At 40.5% G+C, this 20,608-nt stretch overlaps 2 protein-coding genes and 1 long non-coding RNA gene across 5 annotated transcripts in view; 2 read left to right on the top strand and 1 right to left on the bottom strand.

Annotated features, from left to right (window-relative positions):
- Positions 1 to 20,608, top strand: part of LOC132914836 (uncharacterized) — a 116,885-nt gene that overhangs the window by 59,888 nt on the left and 36,389 nt on the right. The gene's annotated exons all lie outside the window — the stretch shown is intronic.
- LOC132914783 (uncharacterized) overlaps positions 1 to 20,608 on the bottom strand; it is a 70,940-nt gene that overhangs the window by 28,390 nt on the left and 21,942 nt on the right. The window lies entirely within an intron of this gene.
- Positions 13,991 to 15,294, top strand: LOC132914457 (uncharacterized). Its single transcript, XR_009659600.1, has 2 exons — positions 13,991 to 14,596; positions 14,651 to 15,294. It is a non-coding gene; the product is annotated as an uncharacterized LOC132914457 (long non-coding RNA).

The raw sequence follows: 20,608 nt of genomic DNA, 5'->3' as shown, positions 1-20,608 counted from the left end.
GCTCTTTAAAGAACCACTACATTAGGGAAAGCTGGAAGAGTGGAGTGCCTAACCTCAAAAAGGGCTAGGTCTAAATTTGAATAAGAATGTTCGACAGTATCGTTAGAAGAAGCAAGAGGATTTTTGAAGGTGGAGAAGAGGTAGAATAGCGTGGATGGTCGACAATGGGGATCGATCGGAAATCGATAAAGACAAGGATAGAAGGACATATAACGTGTGTCGTTCTACCTGCGTGCGTCCATTGACGACGCGCGGCCGGCAACAATGCTAAATCACCGGATACGTCGCATCCGCCAAAACTTATCGTTCCACGGCCGGAATTTCCTTCCTTCCTCCCCCTGTCCAACCTTCCGATCGAATTAGGATCCTATAATGGCCGACTGGTAAAACCTAACCTACGACCGTAATTTCGTTATACAGGATGTTTACGAAACGATGATCTATGTCTCGTTAAGGGCGGATTTTCGTGTAACTACAACGAAAGCTACTGATTTTTAAGAATCTTTTCCAGACTAACTTTTGGTTATATTATATTGGATATGGTGCATCCATCGTTGGTGTGCAGCACCTGGCACCTGTTATAGACATCAGAATGCAAAGTGCTAACTCGTTGTAAAAAAAAGCCTTCGAGGAGACACGGATGAACCGTTAAAATATCGTGTTGATAGCGAGAGACGAAGGTAAAACGAACTGCAGGAGCAGACTCGTTCATCGCCTGGAGTTGCTGCTCGAATCGAGGCTCAATTTCTCGTCGACGGGAGAAGAGTGTGGCGCTCCTCGTTGCTGGCACACGTATCTATTTACAATGGCTCTTTTCTTTCCTTCTCTTCCTTCTCCGGTATTGTACAGTTCCGTTTAATCCGCTCGGTGGCGCTCCATCGACTTTTTTCAGCCAAACCACCCACTCACACTAGGAAGGTAGGAAGGAACGACGACGTTGGCACGTCGCAACAGCCGAGTAACTGCAACGTAGCGCCGCAATCGGATCGGTAATTAAACCGGCGAACCGGGTATCCCCGGCAAACTGCAAAGCTTTTCCGGCTGGATGCCCATGATCGGATGTAGGAAAAACAAAAAGGAATCTATTCCATTACACCGTCTGTTTGATGCTGGCTGGCTGTCCGCGCTAAATCGATCCCTTTGCTCCTTAGCCGTGTTCATCGAAGTTTCCAAGGATCGAATGAGACCTTGCCTCGTGTTTGGCCCGATTTTCTCTTTTTTTAGATATTTGGACTTTGGTAGTACGATTTTTTGTAAATGGTTCCGTTTAGCAATTATTGCGCGATAAATGGGTGTATACGAAATGGACGATCAAAAGAGATAAGATCTGTTGTATCGGTAGTTCATCGAACGATTATCATCCATCGGTAACAGACGATCTTTCATCTAGGTGGTTGAAAAAAGAATTGTAAGAGATAAAGAAGCACTTTAAAGCGTAGTCTGAATTCGCGCTCAACAAGAACAGACTAGGAATGTAACGCATAGGAAAATCCCTAGTTCACTATTCTAAAGTATCGATTAGTAAATCAATTTTATTTTCGATCTATCCACTTTAGGTATCTTCATACAGCAAATTAATGCAAATTAGGTGTATAAAATGTGTAAAAGGGTAGAGACAAAAGTATGAATCGATAGAGATGATTTAAAGATGGTGGCCAAAGATGAACTTCGAGGTTAGGTGTGCTCTACCATCTTTCTCGCGAATACTCCTTTCTTCAAAGAATATTATTCTACCCCTTCGTATGATAAATATATATCGATAATAAAAGAACGAAAATAAATTGTGGCAATAAATATGATTAATAGCGGACTTAATGTACCCGAATAGAAGAGGCGGATTTTCATGAGTGGTAGTGAATGATATTTCACAGTTCTGATTCGTTTTAATGCATCGTGACAATGGTATACGCATTTACAATAGAGTACGACCGTGGGGAGAATAGCCAGGAAAGCACAAAGGAAGCCACGGAATCACGTTGACGAAACGAGTAGGCTCGCTATATAGATGGCACAGACGAGTGGTCGAGCAGAGTTTGATTCCAAGTCCGTCACTATCTATCTCTTTTTCACTGACATTATCATATACTTAATCTATAAGTTTAACCTGTCCGATGATGGATGGAAAGCCTAGTTACGATCGTGTCATTCGCACGAAACGTTGCAACTAGCACGGTAGCACTTTCGTTCATTCATCGTGAGGCGCTATCTATGCGAACATGGTAATCACGAGAGTCACTCAAATGGCAGCGGAGATACCGATCTGTAGATCTAATTATACAGTATACCTATATATACTACAACTAAAAATTATACGAACATTACGGTCGACTCGTATTAACAGTACATGTTACTAATGTATGAATTAATAACAAAGCAATGAAAAATATGAATTATTAATATAAAACTTTTATTTAAAATGATATAAAAATGGAGTTTCTAATCTCAGTGTGAAATAAATAGGGACAGTCTCTGACCCATTGTTCATCCTGCATAAGATTCTCTAAAAAGTATTAAGTGATTTTGGATATTATTCTTTAACAATAGTCGATTTGATAGGATCTTCTCTACTTTATCCATAGCTTGACAAGGAAACGTGCCAATCTCTTTTATCGTACATCAACTTTGAAAAGTAAATTTTATCGAGCCATAATATTCTACGACAGCTCTAACGAAGAATGAAATCGTACTGTAAAGAGAATAAAATGATCAAGAATCCTACTTTCGAGCGATAGTGTGCCTCGCTAGCTAGGGTAAGACAGTTGCACGTCAGATGTAACTAGTAGAGAAAGCTAATTAGTTAGATGTTACCAGCCATGTGATGGGATGTCGGTCTTCAAATGAAATTGGCCACGCCTACCGGTCAGTCAAAGAAGCCTGCCTCCTGCTCGATATCATCAGAATGGATCGTACGTATACGTCACCATATAATCTCTCCGAGTGGAGGGAGATAAAAACGGTTGAAAATGGTTGCACATCAGTCAAGGCGAAATTAAACCCCCTGAAGCGGCGCCACGTCTCGTAGCTCGTTTCAAGCGAACCTGACGGTGACTGAAGCCTAACATCGTTCGGGTGGGTCCTGTTTTCAAATCTTTACAGTTCACCTTACGATGACGATCAGGCGAGCTACAGCTTTCTTCAGAAGGAGCGCTTGCAAATCCAAACACATCGGTGTACTTTGCATATATACCACAGTGAAAGGGACAAATTTTGAGGAGAAAATGTGCCTCAAAAATTTTGAGGTTAGATGATAATCGAAACGTTTGTGGAGAGTGCCTCAAAAATTTTGAGGTTAGATGATAATTGAAACGTTCGTGGAAAGTGCTTCAAAAATTTTGAGGTTAGATGATAATTGAAACGTTCGTGGAAAGTGCCTCAAAAATTTTGAGGTTAGATGATAATCGAAACGTTCGTGGAAAGTGCCTCAAAAATTTTGAGGTTAGATGATAATCGAAACGTTCGTGGAAAGGGCCTCAAAAATTTTGAGGTTAGATGACAATCGAAACGTTCGTGGAAACTTTTACTAGATTAGAATTAAAAACGCGCACTGTCACTGTATTGAGTGTCTGCCAGATTTGCGTTAATTAATGACTGAAAATTGTAATCAATGTAAAATCAGGCTATTAATCATGATTACTAGTTATTTAATAATAAGATCTGATCATTGATTAAAGAGTAAGGGAAAGAATGAAAAGTTGTTGTAACCAATGGTCATGATTACATTTATTAATCATTCATCGTGAAACTATTAAATTTTTTATCACGATTTAATGTGTAGTTTTCCCGTAATAACAATGCTATGAATATTTTAGTTCTACCAAATCGCATAGTGTTAGGCAGTCGAAATTATACAATTTTCAAAATGTACAGATTACAGAAGCTTGTAAAATATAAATTGGTCATTGAATGATTTAGAAATTAGCGATTAAAAATTACACATACATAATCATGATTTATTTATCAACAACAGAGCACAGTTACTACAATTATATTAAATAATTGATTACGAGTAACTACTGTCCATCCCTGATCTCTGGATACTTAGTTCGTTTATACAATTTTGCTAATAAAAATCTAAATATCGCAAGTTACGAATAAATTTAGTTACGAAGCAAATATGTGAAACGTATAGATATATTTATCGAATGGATACATTCACTGTAACGCGTACAAAAGAATTTTCGTCTGCATGTTTCTATATCTGTCGCGCGATCCATTTCTTCCATGTTTTATAGGGGAAAATTTTCGTGGGTTGGGGATTTATGAGGGTTGCGAGCACGCGACTGAAACGGGGGTAGGGACGTTTTTACAGGGCCAATCGTTCGACGTTTTGTTTTACACCCGCGTTTTATGACCGTGGCACGGGTCCGTGTTTTTGTTGGAATTTTTTCGATCGATCGAATCCCGGCAAAGAAAAGAACTAGGCGTGACGGAGCGACGACAAATAAACGGGGCCGAGTACCCGTTAATTAATCACGTGGGGACGAGCTCGTAATCGAAAGCCAAAAGTTTCCATTTTCTTCTCTCTTGCACAGGTTTAACCCTTTTACGAGCCTATCTGATCACGTGCTGCCTTTTGTTCCGTGCAATTGCGGGTTTAGCGAGAATAGGCTTACCAACCGTTGCCTACGGTCAACGTATCTCAACTGCGAGATAAGTTTTCCTTTATCTTCCATTTCTTTTCCCTTCGAGATAAATAAAAACGATACGAATGTTCGTCGAAAGTGAATAAGTATAGGTTAGGATTTTTCAAAATATAATCTCAGAGGTTAGGTTTAAAAGGATTTTCCAATCGTTTTAACCCTTTTGACGGGCTATTCGATCGCACAGTGGCTTTTGTTGGGTGCAATCGCTCCGTGAACGAACAGCATTGCCAACAGTTGTACGCGTTGAATAAATCTCGACTATACATATTTTTATTTTTTCTCTGTATCTCTTGAATTTTTTATTTTTCGACAAATAAAAGAGACGTTGTTTCATATTTATTCAACGCGAATGAAAACAGGCTAGGAATTTCTGAAAAGTTGTCCTGGAGGTTAGGTCGTAGTTGGATGGCCTGTAGTTGCAGGAAACGGGAGTAATCCGGTGTAAATAAGCAAACGAACGGATTTATTCGCGACAGATAACCCGGCCTGGATGGCCTCGTCTTAAATAATCTGAAATGCTTGGAGTCCGCCGCTCCAGCGCGCTAGAACTTTCGCAGAAACTTTTGCAACTTCGTTAATTTAAGGAACCAGAGTATCTCAAAAATTTTCCAGACCATTTAATTCAATAATGATTCGTCGGACGCCGCTTACCTCGTTGGAGAGAATTTCAAACTACCGTACAATTTTTTGAAAAATTTCCAAAAAGTTGCCACAGAAATTTTAAGACCGATCAAAGATTTACTATTCCATGTTATTTCCACGTTATCATCGAGCTCGTTCATCGCGCAAAATCGTATTTGAAACGTAAATATTCTAAAAAGTTTTGATATATCTGCGGTTTTCTATGAAAAAAGATTGCAACAAACATCAGAGGGATACTCGAAACGTTTAAAGTAATCTTAAATTTGACTTTCACATTTTTAGAGCGTGGCAGATAGTTGGTATAAAAAGAAGGAGCCCTTTATTCGACGGTGGTGCTAGGACCTGTCAAAGGCAGGCCTGCCTGCGTGCAAACGATGACCGCAAAAAACACTAGATCTCTGTCTTTCACACTCTATGAACGCATCTTTCATCGAGTTCCAAGCCAATGATTTGCCAGATCGGTAAGATCTTTGTCGAAAGTTAATAGGTACTGCATTACCGACCAATAAAATTGCAGTAGAAAATTGCCGGGGATTCCTCGATTCGCGAGATAAAAAGCCTGTGTAAACAGTGTTGCCACGCGGCGTCCACTGGCGCATTAGACCGAAGAATATCGCGATCATAGAGTGATTAATCACTGGGGCGCGGCGTTAAGCCGGTCTGAGCATCGCACACAGGGCTTTTCAGCGAATAGCATAGGACAGGCTAGATTATCTTCAAAGCTTCTGAACGTATCTTAATGTTTTCCATAATTAACGTCCAAACTCGAAAATTCCAGGCACTTCATCGCTTAAAGAAAAGGCTAATATAACATAACCTCTTTTCATACCGTCCAACGATTAGATGGTAGTTTTTCCTTCCTGTCGTTTATCTTAATTAGTGTCCAAGCTATAAAATTTCAGGCTTTAGTAACTGCTCTTTTCTTAAAAGGAAGAAGAGCAAGTTAATATTTTATCTTTCAGAAAAAGAGAAAAAAAGAAAAACGATTTTATGGCATCTAGAATATCTAGAGAATAAATAGCAATTTTTGTCTCCATTGTTAACCACGATTCACGATTCGAACGTCTCAACCTCGTTGATAGGGTTCCACACATCTAGGGAATAAATAGTAACTTTTTTCTTTACATCGAAGAGAATCAAAGTTCCGTGTTTGAGCACACAGCTTCGAGGCTGCAGAGAAGTGGTGATCGAGTGAGAAATTTCCGTCTGATCAATCGACGTGCCGCGAGAGTGTATCTTTCTCGGCTATCTTCGCTTTATTTATCCGGATCAAGTAGTTCGCCGTTTACCGTCTGATAGCGTCGCTCTGATACCCAAGTTCCGGCGGAATCGTCGTTCGTTTGCACGATAAATACGACGCGGCATCGAGAGGTCTGACCAAAGGAAACTGATGCCAACTCCGCCGTGCAAATATTGGCTCCCGTGTAAATGTGCGTACAGCAGACAACGAGACGATGTCGTCGACGACGAGGATCAGCCTCTTCTCTCTGTTTCGATTTCGCCGTTTCCCTTCTAGTCCAGAGCCGCGGACCAGACAAAGAGACGAGTGAGATTTATTTATGCGAGGACAAATCCTTAAGACGTCGAGCTCCCACGCGCCAAAGAGAATAACGGTCATCCAAAATCTAAATAGACGACGAGATTATTCCGCGCGTACTTTACTCTCGGTGGAAAGGATCTGGAGCGGTCGTAAATGAAAATGTTATGCGAGGGCACCCGTCGACCATCTGATCGAGGTTAGGATCGTACATGTTGCATATACGAAGTTTTACGAACCGGGATCAATGTCAAATCAATTTATGAGTCGAAATCTCGAACTCTTTTAGTATTTACATAAATTGTAATAAATGATATGTACGGATCATGATCCTCGAGATAACGATTTCGTTCTAGAAATATTCTGAGAAATACGACGCAGTCGTTAACAGGCGCGCGCCTAAACGTTGATCGCGGATGTTATTTCTCTTGAAAACTAGCTGCCAATGTAGGTCAGTTTACCTTCCAACTAAATGATTAACATGACAGAATTGTAGGTTACGAGGGTGGAAAGTTAGGTTAGGTTCAAGTTCGTTCAATTCAATTTCATGAAAATTCTAGCGTGCAAGTTGGCCAAACGCTCGGTTAAAATGGTTTAACGTGAAATACTAATGAAGCTTCGATGTTAACAGAGGAGCTCTCTGTTAACCTCAAAAAAATATAGGTTAACCATAGCTACGTCGGCAATGTCCGTGTATCATATCGGACAGAGGAGTCAGACACGATTGTGCATCTGGACAAGGATTCATACTTCTGGTGAACGATCTATAACGAAATATTCTCTGGAAAGTTGTGCTATGCAGCAGAATCTATTGAAAATTAAATATCTTTCGCTTATCCTGTATAATACACAATCTGAAACTACGTTCATGAAACGTCTCTACAAGAGAGTCCAAGTGGTTTTCTCAGCAGCTATGATTACGAAAATTTCGAACGTGCGAATCCTGTCGCCACGGAGAACAAAACGGCGGATGCTGAGATGGTCGGATAAAGGGTTGTGGAAGGAAGGGCCAGGCAAATTTCTTCATTAGAAATTCCCGTGGCGGCCTGTTATTACAGAAATTTACTGGCTCTCGGTAAACGCGTTATCGACGGCCAGCGATCTGCAATTAGGGGGAGAATTTGCATGAGAGAAACAGCTGGCTGCAAGAGATGTATCGTGATCGAATGCGCACGCACGTTCGCGTTCTCGTTCAAGAATTCGCCTAGTGTCTTCGGGACGAGACGCGGCGATCCTACTACGACAGGCGAATAATACTTGTGGCTTGCGCGCCGCGAGAATTTTTATCTCTGATTTCGTCGTCGTCACGCACTCTGTGTCCGGTTGTTGTTGTTGTTCCAGAGGTGCGCCAAGAACGCCGCCGGAAACACGGATCCCTGTGGGCGTCGATAAGCCGTGTCTCACGTGCAACACACGGCCCTTGACACGATGGAAAACCGCGTTTCCCACCTTTCGCTCTTTCCTTCCGTCCTGCGGGATAGTTCGCACGTTTCTTTTCCCAGGACGATTGGAAAATGCCATGTCGAGCACTTCCTGTCTCCGGACGTGTCTTTGAGAACGCCGCGAACGAATCTCACGAAATCTGAAGGAAACGAGCTGCTGAATTACGCGCTTCCAAAGTTCCAGGTGAATTCCTAGTGGAATTCCGAGGGATCCTCCTCAGCCTATGACGGTTTACATCTTTGATCTTTTCCCTAATTAACCATGCATCGAAATCTAGGCAGCTCTAGCTAAAGTCGAATGTGATTCCAGCAGATTCCGAAAGCTTCTCCTTTCATCTGCGGTTCTCTAGGTCTTCCGCCTCTTCGCTAATTAGGCAAATTTCTGATCAGGATTTAAATGCATCCGAGTAAATCATTTTACAGCCTGCACGGTGCACAGATCTACAGAATTTCGGAGATACCCTGACGGCTCTTCCAGTTGTTAGTCAATTAAGTAAATCCTAGATACGAATCTAGGTGAGTTTCGATGAATCTTGCAAGTTCTAGCGAGTTTGCAGGGCATTTCAAGAATCCTTGCACTGTGCAAGTTCGGTTCTTCGAAATTCTCGTCAATCAGATGTGTACCTAGGGGAATGTCTAGGGGGACCTTGCAGGTTCAGGGCAGATTTCATGGAATTTCAACTGTTATCTTTTGGTTATAGGCCAATGCAACAGTTTTCGTCAGATTGGAACTGTTTATATCCATCATTAGTGATGTTTATCATGGGAATGTATAAGCTATGTACACAAAATGAAAACCAATACTCGCAAACAAAGTGACGTGACACGATCCAAAGATATCATTTGACGTTTGACGAATCAATTAACGACAACGATCGAAAAGCCAAATTTCATCAGTGCCAGCTAAACAAAATTGCTCCTCGGTCCAGATGAAACACCTTGAGCTATATTTGCTTTCGTCTACCTCGCATTTCTGCTGAAACTGGTGGTGTTATTACTTGCTTCGCGATGTTATTGTAGGGATTCATGCGAAAACGAAGGGAGACAGAGAGAAGAGAGAGAGAGAGACATCTCGTACTGTTGTAGGAAAACACAGTGATGAATTCTCATTGTTATTCTAGATCCTTCTCTTCTGATTTTTCCTCAAGAGAACTCAATCTCGCGTAATCACATCCTTCAGCTTTGCTAACAAACAAACGATTTGATACCGTGTTAAATTACCTCCAACTGTTTTTTTTTGCTCCTATCAAAAGTAATATTGAACAGGCTGAACAAGTTCGTATATACCAGAGAAACGTTCAAATTTGATTTTATCCACCGCGTGTGAAAACACTTTATTTTATATCTGCGATATATTTTTCTATGTAGAATCAAATTTCGATAAAAATTTATTACCACTATACTAATATCTATATTTAATATATACACTATAGGAAAAGTCTATATTAATTTTACCAAAAGGCTTCACATCTTTCAACAATTATAACAACAATTACGATTATCACATTTAAAAGAAAATAGAGACTCGTTATTTTAACGAATTTGGTAACACTAGTGTTAATCACATAATCCCGTTTGTTCAACCTATATCGATTTCCATGTTCCAAGGTACCGTGCACTTAATCTCCCCATATTAACGCTGTCTCTCTCTAATGATTATCAATGGAAAATTATGGCACGTAATTATCTAACCTCTACTCAACGAGGATTCGATGAGGTGTTGGTGAATAGCCAGATAACACTGCTAGGGAATTTATTGTGTAGTGGGAATGATCCTAGTGTTATTATTTCAGGACTGTCAAGAGTTTGGTTATTTTTATTCGCGCTATTGTGAGACTTAATGCAGAAAACGAAGCGGTAGAGATGGCTGCTGGGATAAGGTTAAGCGCGGCTTTCGTACACGCGAAAGGACGATAGCTTAATTTCATCTGAAAACTTCATCAAACTCCGTCTTGCACATCGATGAGCGACCGGTATTGTCAATTGGCTGGTGCTTTCTCATAATCCTCTAACTAAGAACATAATGTCCGTCTAGGGATATTCTCGTTTTACGCGATACGAACCGGTATTGATATTTCAAAGTGTACCTTCTAACTTTGTGCTGGTCCACACATAGCGCTAAACTTAATATTCCTTAATATTTTCGTTCAATTTTGTCGAAATCTTAGAATTTTGCACGAATCGAATTTTTTATTATTCTCTATAAACAATTATGAAATACGCTGCTAATATCTATGCGTATACACAACGATTATATATAAAGTGCAAATCTAACCTTAAACCTAAACAAACTCAGCCCAACGAAAGGAGCTTTTCAAAATTTTAAAAACAATAACTAGGACCGATGTAACAGGTAGATCCGAATGTTCGCCGCTAGTAGACGTTCAGAAATATCGTTTCCACCAGATGTATCTGGTTGTACGTCTTAATGATAGGTGGCCACTTTTATCGGCCTGATAGTGTTCTCGCGTGGCAGCCAGCTATTTGTCGCCACGCGGTAGGACACTGGCGTGACCAGGACCAAAATTCGAGACCGAAGGCACACGAGCGGCCAATAACTCTTACCACCGATGAATTTCCCTTTCCAAGCCTTAAACAGCCACGCCCTTGTATGACTTGTAGCTCGCGCGAAAGCTTTCATTTTTTTCCCTCGATAGTCCAGACAGCGAGCGTGTGCAGTGTCGATTAGGTCAGTCACGTGACCCTGAGAATCCAGCCGCGAAAATCCCCAGCAAAGATCATTTTCTCACACGATCCGGTATGGTTCTACCGAGTTATATTGCCACGGTGTATCAGGTCTGTCGTATATCTTCCAGAAAGATATTACGCTATTACGTTTCGCGCACGTTACGTACCGCGTGTCCTCCTAAAAGCGCGAATATCAAGACACGAGGAGAATCCATTTTTCTTCTTTACACCCGTGCGAGCTTTTTTTGCAGCATTTTTCTTCCGTTTTTCCTCGTTTATAAGCGAACTTTCATCTAACGAGGTTAGGATGTATCGGACGACAGAAATTTAGCTGGTTTTAATGTGTCAGAGATTGGTTTTGCAAGTATATTATTGTTCAACTGAATCAGATTTGTTTATTGGAATTTATACTGGCTACAGTTTGTGTCTAAGCACACAGTATGGTTAATTATACCGTTGAGTTTATTTACTCTATGCAAGTTTAGATATCAATTAGGTTAGGTTAGACTTGGTTCGAATTACATTTGAACATGGATAGGTTAAGTTCGAATCGTAGATTGTATTTGGCTTGCAAATTAAGAATAATTTTCCAAATAACTAGTTACCGTTAGCTAAAAAAGTACCACGAAAAAAGGAAATCTTCCTGTTACGAAAGCTTTATGGTCGAACTATATATAACAAATATAAAAAGGTATAAGAAACAAATTAGATGAGTTCGCTAAGTAGTGCTGATACCCCAAAGTAAAATTTAACCTGCACTTAACTCTTCGTCTGTTTGATTAACGCACCGATAAAGTGGAATGCATTGATTTATTTCGTTCGACAAATTTAGGACACCCTGTGCATGCCTGGTTTCGCGCTTATCATCGCGCTTCTCTTCTATATTTCCCGAACATTTACTTTCAATGCTTCCGCTACTTATCGGAAAATATTACTCGACAAAAGGTGAACGTGCAGATCGACTCTTTATCCCTTCATTTCTTCCGCGTCGCAGTCTCTATCGAACTTGTTTCGTCTTGTTTTCAACGTTATGGCCCGTTCACACCGACTCGACCTATCCACTCCTTGCTTATTTTTATCCTATTGCTCCTATGCCTCGTTCGTGCTAATAAAATTACTTCCTACTATATAAGTTGTCTCAGTCGGTAATTAGGTGATTCTATGTAGAACAGAAGATTTAAAATATACTACAGTCGAACATCTATGTGTCGAACCTCAAAGGAAAAGGTTCTACTCGTCGAACAAAAATTCGACGTACAGAAGCTTTCTACGAAAACAATTACGTTCACCTTTTCACATGGTGTTAGCATTTTAATCTTCCTCTTACAACTCATTTCATTCAACGTACATAGATGCAAAAGTTAAAGACGCGACAGTCGATGGCAATTATGCGTTCGACCGAAGAATAACGATTAGCTTCCATGTATATGCACGTGGTCGTCGTGGCCGAAGGGCGAAGAGGAAGTGATACGGCTTGCATCGTCTCACGTTACTCGAGACAATCCTAAAAGTTGGAAGAGAAGAGAAGATACCGAAAGATTGGTTTACACATAATCTAGCTATAGGTACACTTCGACCTGCAGAGGTTGCAGCGATAGAAGTTCGACTTATAGAGGTCTGGCTATTCTAAATTCCAGTTACGAGGTAAAATAATGCGTCTGGACACGTGGCGAATAATTCGAGTTAAGGTAAGTTTTACTTCGACTTCCAGAGGTTTTCGCAGCGGAACGGAAGGGAACGAACAAAATTGTAATCTTGTAGAGGTTCTCGACTTACAGAGATACGAACTATCGAAGTTCGACTGTCAGATATTTTCCTCGAAACAATGTCTCTGCTTTACTTTTAAAAAGTTCGGTTATTTTTTAGACAGAGCGCGTACTTCTGTGGTAAACAAAATTTCTATGTCTCTGGATTATGTAGCATTCCTCCACGTTGCCTAATATCTCCGTTTGCAAAAGAATCGAATTTGAAAATCGGTCTACTACGTGTGAACTTGACTATACCATCGCGAAATATACTACATGGGCCACTGTTCAGCCGTTCAGCCAACCTGAACGATTACTCGCATCAAAATAAAATTGCAATACGTTAACGCGTGATTGCCGAAAGCTTCGCGGCATTGACGTGCATAGCGCGGCATTTTGCGTTCCGTTCGGCGATTCCGGCTCGCGGACGATGAAAAACGTTCGGTGCATTCGCGGTACGTCAGAAAGAGCCGGCTGATTCGTGGAACTGGCGAAGGCGCAATGGCAGTGGTGGGGTGTAGGAGGGGATCCGGTCGGAGAGGGGAGGGGAAGAAACGGAGAACGTCGAGGAGAGGGGGAGGGACATGTTGCAATCGTGACAAAGAAGGAAGCTATTTCTATAGGTTTCAATGGTCGTGAAAAAATGGGGGAAACGTTCGAGACGGAGAGCGAATCTCTTGCTCGGCCAGGTATTTCGATATATGTAGAAAACCAGACAAAAAGGCGGAACGTATTTAAAAAGCGTACGTTGGACCGCGCTCGTGTTCACCGCTCCGGGATAAATCGTTCCCGGGGACAAAGGAACGTTCACCGGCGACACACGCGTTCCCCCAATGACAATAATCGCTCTCGTTCCGTGTACACGGTAGTCCCTCTAATGAGCGGTAATCGCATCGCCGGAAAAACAATGCTAGGCGGTTTGTAGGTTAGGCGAGCGCGCGCCTGGTTTTAGTGGCTTTCAACGAGGCTGCGGGCTTTTTCCTCCTCGCTTCCCACTGACGGAACTTGTTCGCACGATATTTCTTGAAAACGCCATGTTCTATCGACTCCCTATAGGATGATTCACGAATGGTGCCATTTGTATTTAGGTTATGGAAGTTTCTAACGCGGATACGTGGGCTTTTGTGACTTCTAATAGAGGTTTTTACTACAGAATTATGAGACTTTGGCACTCGTTCGATTATCTATACATTGTTTCAGAAGTGGATTTATTTGAACTTGGTTATGGGAGTCCTTGGGGTTTTTATAGTTACTTGCACGACAGTTTTTAAAATACAATATTGTAACGACTCTTGTATTTGTATCCGTAAATGGATTTATTTAAAGTTAGTTTATGAGGCTAGTTTTGTATCTTTTAACGAGGCTCCAAATTCTTTTGTGACTTCTAATGAAGACTTTTGTTCGATGTTTTTGGAAACTCAATATATTTAATCGATTTTCTATATCTTGAACCACGGACGCTTTTTACTTGCATTTAGGTTATGGTAGACCCTTCAATAGGGTAACGTGTTCATTTATAACCTCCAACGAAGAATTTTGCACGATATTGCAGTCACGGTGTTCGACCACATCCCTACAAGGTCTAATACAAAAATAGACTTCTTTGAATTTAGGTTATGTAAGTCCTACAACATCATCCTACTCGGCTGCTTTTTAATTCTGCACGACATGCCTCAGTACCGCGCTCTATATCGAAAACGTGACTATGTCAGCTGATATCGAGACGATTGCACGGGAACGTAGACAAATTTCGCTTCTCTACCACGAATGCAATTTGCGCCAACAACTGATCCCACGTAGTCCCAATTGTTTCGAGCAGCGTACATAATTCATTCGACAATGGCCGCAAAATGGTGTCACTTCGTCGATGACGGAGTTATTGTTCATGTGAGATAATAGGTAAGCGCCTCGTGCTCCTTCCAAATCCCGGAAAATAATTGAAGTCTTCGACAGTAGGGAAAATAACGACTATGCGAAAGTCGTCGAAAAACACGTGACTGATTCAAAAGAGAACACGAAAAACAGATTGGGGGGGGGGGATGCTTTAACCTGTAGTCTGTTGCTGCTAAGTGTGCGGACACTTTGGTGAACTTATAATCACAGTGTTTGAATTTGACCAACAACTCTAGTTAGGAATGGACTTTAGGTTATGGTAGCGGTCTCGTAGCTTTCAACGAAGCTATGAATTCTTTTACGACTTATAGCAACGAAGATGATGAAGATCTTTGCTCGATGTTTTTGAAAATCCAATTGTTTCTATCTAATACCTTGATAATACACCATACTTTGATTCCCAGTAAGGTGGTCTTACCCGAATTTAGGTTAGGTTGTACAAATCGATGATCGGCCGATAAACAGCTGTAAGTGACTATAAAGAATAAAATCATTTTTAATTTTGTAATTAAAAATAAACAAGTGCCCGGATATTTTTGTGTGGTGGAACATGTATGTGTTTGTTATTCCCGTAGGAGGATACACATTTTGTGTGCGCATGCGCACACACGCGACGTTGTATATTAGCATTATTCTCCGCGTGATGTAAAATATTAAATTAAAAACAGACAAATTTTCCGGCTGTTTGCCAGCCGTGCTCGCGATGAGAGACTCTTGATTTATTTAATACCGGCTCCCCACGTACGTCGCTGTTACCTGACAGAGAAAAAAGCAAGCTAGATATCACAGGTAATATGTTTTACAATAATACGTAAACGACGCGCGACGTTATCGCGACCGGCAATGATGATGCATCGCGGCTATACACTTCTTCTCATTAACGTTAAAACGGACGTTTATTTTACATCCCTGGATCTCGTTCTAGCGTAAATATTTACTAGCTTGCGGAACACTCTGGTCAGGAAGCGACCATTTTCCAACTTGATCAAATTTTTAAATCTAAACAACGTTCTTTTGTTTTTCTTATGCTTTATGCTTATTCCGAAAAAATATTTTCCTAGGGAAGTTTCTTCCTATCTAGTGTTTTTATTTAAAATGTAAATAAAGTATTTTTAACTAGAATTTTTTTCCTAGCCATCTCGGTGTTTTAAAAAGAAGAAAGAATAATTTCCAACTACAATATAAACGTCATACTTCTGTCTTTTTTTTATTTTCAAATCCTTTCTTTTAAGAGATTATATTTTTGCAAAAAAAAGGAAAAATAAATAAAAAAAAGTTTCTCTTCGAAATGCGAATAAAAAAGTTTTCGAAAAATAACTAGAATCTTTTTGCAACCACTTAAAAAGGACAAAAGAATGATTTCCAAGTCTAAACACCATTCGCTTATTCCCTCCTTTACATCCAAGTCCTTTGTTTTAAGAGAATACACTTTTTTGCAATAAAGGTAAATTGAGGATAAAAAATTTCTAAAAAAAGATAGCTGGTTTTCAGCGTTCGCTTCAGTGCCGACGAAGAAAGGGAAGAACGATGATCTTTATTATTCTAACACTCGACCAACGCGTCAAAGCAAGGATTCTCGGAATCAGAAATAATTCCTTCTAGTTTTATGGCATTTGGGGTTGCTACCGATCATAGTGACTCGACGACTAAATTTAGGCAGTGAAAGAAGTTCGACATCGGTTGTTTATGAGGGGAAACCCGAGCAAATGCTTTCTGTTTGGCATCACGCTTTGGAGACAGACCTCGATAAGTTTATATGTATGAGACGCAGTCCTGACATGAATACTTAAGAGTCGTGCCCCATTTTTAGGTTATGTTCGTGAGAGTGCATAAATAGAGAAGTCAAACTGTGATGCAGAGAGGTCTCTCTCTTACGAATGTCTGTATCAAGGAACGTATCTGTCGTTCGAACACAGCTACCTCTTTCGTAGATTTTAAGGTCGTACGTTTTAAGATCTGACTCGATCTTTAATTCCGACTATCGGTAAGAAGCAGACCTGTTTTCCTTTCTCCTTTGTTCTTAATTACCGACGAGCCACACTTACCTACGTCTGCTCTCGCGATTAGAACAAAATCGAAGAGCGCTCGTAAACGACACTGTAAGCTTTGACATTCTATTGCACAAGATACGACGTCACAACGTCCACTGTACAGAGAAACATACAAGTAAATTGACGATGAATAATTGATCAATCGTTTCTTTGCTTCTATCTATGCCATCTATAGAAACGAATGGAACACCGAGTTTTCTTTACAAATACGAGCTGGCACATACAGCAGAGGCTTTTCTACCTTCCTCTCTTTCACGAATTTTGACTACATTAACGCATAAGTTTTCTTTTGCCGCTGAAAAGCTCGTTTCTTCGCACCTGAGCTCTTTTCTACCAGCGCTCTTCAACTCTTCCCCTACTTTGTAATAATTCTTTAGTAGTTGAAATTCTAACTGGTATTTCACGAGGAATAAATTAAAGCAGGTAAATTTAGTCACACGGTGGGAATTTGTAGAAAATGATTTTTTTTTTTAAATTCTGCTTCTGTCAATCGGAGAAAATTCTGCCTCTGCTAACTGGAAATGGCAAACGTTAGCCAGAGTGACGATGGTAGTTTGGAAAATCACACATTATGGTTTTCTAGGTGAGAAGAGTCAAGAAGTACACAAGTTTGGTTAGAGGCTGACGTTAGTGACTGAACTATCAACCCTTAACCAATATTGGACATTGCTTATAGAGTGACTTGGGCCAACTTGCCAACTTGCGAAGCTAACTTAAAGGGAATCTTGCGAAACACATCTAACCTGAACAATCCAGACACCGTTATTAATTCCCATGCGTGACGAATATTTAACAACACCTGGTGAAATTACCATATGGGCCATCTCAACCACACCAGTTGCATAATCGAACATCGATTTTCCCCGTGATTTGACAATTTTATGACCGAAAGAGATTCCTCTTTATTCGAATGGCTTCCAACACCTGGCGCCTGTGCAACGGACCTAATCTAAACGAAATTATTAATAACACGCGACATTATCGATTTCCCGTAAGCAGACTATGGATTTTTATACATCTATGGGTACGTATAATATCCGAAATATAACAACGCAGAAATACCTAGAATAATCGAAAACGTGAATTTTGCTTTCTATTGGCTTGGCAACTAAGTGGTTGCGAATTTTGTCATTGCCACCTAATGACAAAATCCGCAACCACTTAGTTGCCAACACAATATCTCCACGGTACCATTTCTTCAGCTCTGTTCACGAAGATTCCAAAAACGCACAAAAATCTACGGCGAGACAGGAAAAATATGGAAAACTGACTTTATGAAACTACAACGTAACAACAGTTTCGCGTGAATGGAATCGTCAAGATTACCAGAGTCAGTTAATCCAAAAACCTGTGCAGACTGCGGACCAACAGGGTCGTGAGATCCTCCCAATGAATATTACTTTTGCGATTATGAATTCCATTAATACACGTGGGCCATTTTCCAGCGTTATAATACCGTTTGAATTATACTAATAAATCGTGCTGCTAATCCCGCCATTAGCGTGTACCGGGGCTCGTTTTATCGACAGCGTTTGTCGTTTCGCGAGTCATTGTCGCGGAAAATAGCCAGCCTGTCCGACAAGTATGGCTATTCACAGGCGAGAAATCTCACACGACACCACCATGGTGATGTATTGGCCTGGCAACTAAGTGATTGCGGCGTTTGTCAATAGGTGGTATTGACAAAATCCGCAATCACTTAGTTGCCAATCCTATATTTCACCAGATGGCAGGAACACAAATTTGTGTTGAAGTGGTCATCTAAGAAAACTCTACATCTGGTCTTTTTGGTTTTCTCAAGCACCGGAGCCATCGACAGCCTAAAGACAAAAAACTGGGACGAAGGCAGACCATAAACGGTAGACAGGCGACGATGGCTTCGGGGCTTTCAGTCATAGGGTAACACTGCTAGCGTGAGGATCTGGACCAGCTCAAATTATATTCCTACTGGTATTTACACTTCTGTATTAAAATATATTTTCTACTTTACAATTTACCTACGTGTTCCTTTGTTCGTACATCTAAGAACCTCAACAATTTGCCATTCCAGAAACAACGAAGAAAATAAGTTGCACGAAACTTTGTATTTGATTTGCTGATGTCTTACTGACTGCATCGAGGCTAAAAGCAAGCTTCCTTCATTATAACCTACACGTTTGATCGTCGATACCCTCTGGCTTCTGTAAAGCTCCTGGGAACAATGAGAGCATAGAGGAGTATGAATAAAGTGCTGGTTTCTTATCGCTGGTTCTGAGAAAAAATGACCAGAGCTGTAGAGTGGCTTGGTGGAAGTTAGCGACGGGCTCAAGTACGTTGATCAACTAGATTCACGAATCCTCTATAAGCATTTGGAAAAAAGCAGCGAGGTTTTCAAGTACGTTGGAGTCCAAACGCGCCAGACTCCAAGACGCTGTGTGAACGCTTTAGGAGATAAAAAAGGTCCCTGCAAGTAGAGTCGAACGTCGGTTGTGTAGGTCCGGAACTTGGCGAGCAGCTTGTTGGAAACTTTCCATTCGCTTAAGATCGCTTTTTTTTTAACTGTAATTTTGACATGATTTCGAAGAGTTCTGACTCTTATGATTCGATCTGATCGTAAGAAGTTGGTCTCAGGGATGGTTGCTCGATTTTCGACGCTAGGAACTTGTGAATATTCGCCCCGAGGTCAGAAACTTGCCTGTGATGGTTGACTACTTGGCAAGTACAATGAAGGGACCGATATATGTTACGCGTGGTATTCGAATAGGAAGCATAGTATGAGTACGAGCATGAATAGTACGGAGCTGTTATATTTGATTTACGATGTTACATATTGAAGTTGATGGGATCGTTGGTGGAAGTTTAACTGCGTTTGAATTATACGCCGATGTAGCGGAGTTGTTGAGAACAGTGATTTTTGAGCACAGAAGCAAAGAGAGCAGAAAAAGCTGGTAAAAAATTCTGTCTGCTTCTTGAAAAGTGCAGTTATGATGCACCAAATCCTTGTTAAATTTTCACATTCACGGGAGAACCTCGAAAAGCACAAGATTTCCTGCCTTCTTTCTGTGAACATCGTTCAGCGTGGTGGAACATTTTTTAAAGCTGCAGACCAGCGAGATAAAGGAGCATGGCTTTTCTCGCTTTCCAAGTAGCTTGTACGCGTGCGAAAATTGTTCAACACAGACTTCAAGTCAGTCCATATATTGACTTTTCTTTAGTGCGTTAGTTATTTGTTGATATTTAAGACAAACATAATTTAAAAGTCTTCTTAAGTAGAAAATTAGAATTGCAATTAGTTCATACTCTTCTAAATTACTCCACACACTTCTCACTTCGTTATCTATACAAATTTCCACGTAGAACGTTCGTGCGAGTAACCCAAACATAATCCAAACCATTTTCAAATCTAGCGATTAAAAATGGGAAAAGAAAATAACTTTCCAACATCTTCGTACATCTTCAAACTGACCTAACATCACCCTTTACATAAATTTCAATACAGAACATTCACACATTTATCCCAGACATAATCCAAACCATTTTTAGATGTAACAATAAGTAATGTTAAAGAGCAATAACTGTCCAACATCTTCATACATCTTCAAACTATCCTAAAATCACCCTTTACATAAATTTCAACGCAAAATATTCATACATTTATCCCAAACATAATCCAAGCGATTTTCAAATCTAGCGATGAAAAATGTTAAAGAAAGCAATAACATTGATAATTAACAGCCTCATACACCTTCAAACCATTGAACACACTCGCTAAATCAGTCATTACATCGGTTTCCAGGCTGATCGCTGGTGTACCGACTAATTTAGAACAGCCTGCGACACGGTGGTTCGATTAATCACTCCGGAGTCGAAGAAGCAGGACAGTCTGAACTCTCAGACCACTGGCACGAGGCAACCAACAAACCAACGACTTCAAAACCAAAGGGAGAGTTCCAAGGGGGCTTGTTTGCAACGCGGAGGAAAATATTTA

This window comes from Bombus pascuorum, chromosome 15 (assembly GCF_905332965.1).
Source record: "Bombus pascuorum chromosome 15, iyBomPasc1.1, whole genome shotgun sequence".
NCBI classification, from domain to species: domain Eukaryota; kingdom Metazoa; phylum Arthropoda; class Insecta; order Hymenoptera; family Apidae; genus Bombus; species Bombus pascuorum.
The sequence above is the reverse complement of the archived record's forward strand: the minus strand, read 5'-3'. Positions and strand labels throughout refer to the sequence as shown.